Consider the following 862-nt stretch of genomic DNA (forward strand, 5'->3'; position numbering starts at 1 on the left):
TCCTGGTTCTGTGACCAGAGCATGATCAATAAACAGGTGAACCAACCGTGTCTTCATCTGTTTTTGTTCAACACGGTTTATTAAACGCCTGAACGCAAACACCAGCGTGATGTTGCTCAGCTATTAACACCCCCCCCCCCCCCCGCGCAACCCCACAAGTGGACTGGTCCAACTGCATGGACATGGGTCACAAGGTGGACCGGTCCAACGGCGTGGACATGGGTCATGGGATGGGCCGGTCCATGGGTCACGGGGTGGACCGGTCTAACGGCGTGGACATGGGTCACGGGATGGACCGGTCCATGGGTCACAGGGTGGACCGGTCCATTGGACACGGGGTGGACATGGGTCACGGGGTGGACCGATCCACGCCAATGGACCGGTCCACCCCGTGACCCATGGACCGGTCCATTGGACACGGGGTGGACCGGTCCATGGGTCACGACCAACAATGACCTGGGCTGTGCTACAATATCCGTACTTCCATGTGTAAACTTAACGTGCACTCCCCCACTCGGTAAGTGCGCAGATTTTCAAATATCAGTGTTGTTCTAAATTGAATACTCCGTGGTGCACTGACCGGAAATTACGATCGCAACTGCCACCACGGCTCGTCCCCCATGATAAACATCCCGCTTTGAACGGTGAACCCTTTTCGCCTAGCACCTATAAAAAGCTATAAAAACTACAAAATGACTCCATTAATGCAGGCTATGTAGAAAATGCACAGACGTTAGCTCAGCCTGGCTCCGCCTCTTCCGCTACGTAGCTAAGATGGCTGTCGTACACTTATTTTCACCTCGATAGTAATTGGAACGCCCTACTTACTCAAAGTAAGTATAGTAAGTACGGGAAGTATGGA

The 862-nt window shown here is 52.9% G+C and overlaps 1 protein-coding gene across 1 annotated transcript in view; it reads left to right on the plus strand.

Annotated features, from left to right (window-relative positions):
* Positions 1 to 99, plus strand: part of LOC307085350 (uncharacterized protein) — a 27,691-nt gene extending 27,592 nt beyond the window's left edge. Inside the window, exon 10 of the mRNA XM_079750127.1 lies at positions 1 to 99. This exon is cut by the window's left edge and continues 871 nt beyond it. The gene's annotated coding sequence lies outside the window, so the exon portion shown is untranslated.
* Positions 100 to 862: the final 763 nt, after the last annotated feature.

This window comes from Pollachius pollachius (genome assembly GCF_949987615.1).
Source record: "Pollachius pollachius genome assembly, chromosome: 13".
Taxonomy (NCBI): Eukaryota; Metazoa; Chordata; class Actinopteri; order Gadiformes; family Gadidae; genus Pollachius; species Pollachius pollachius.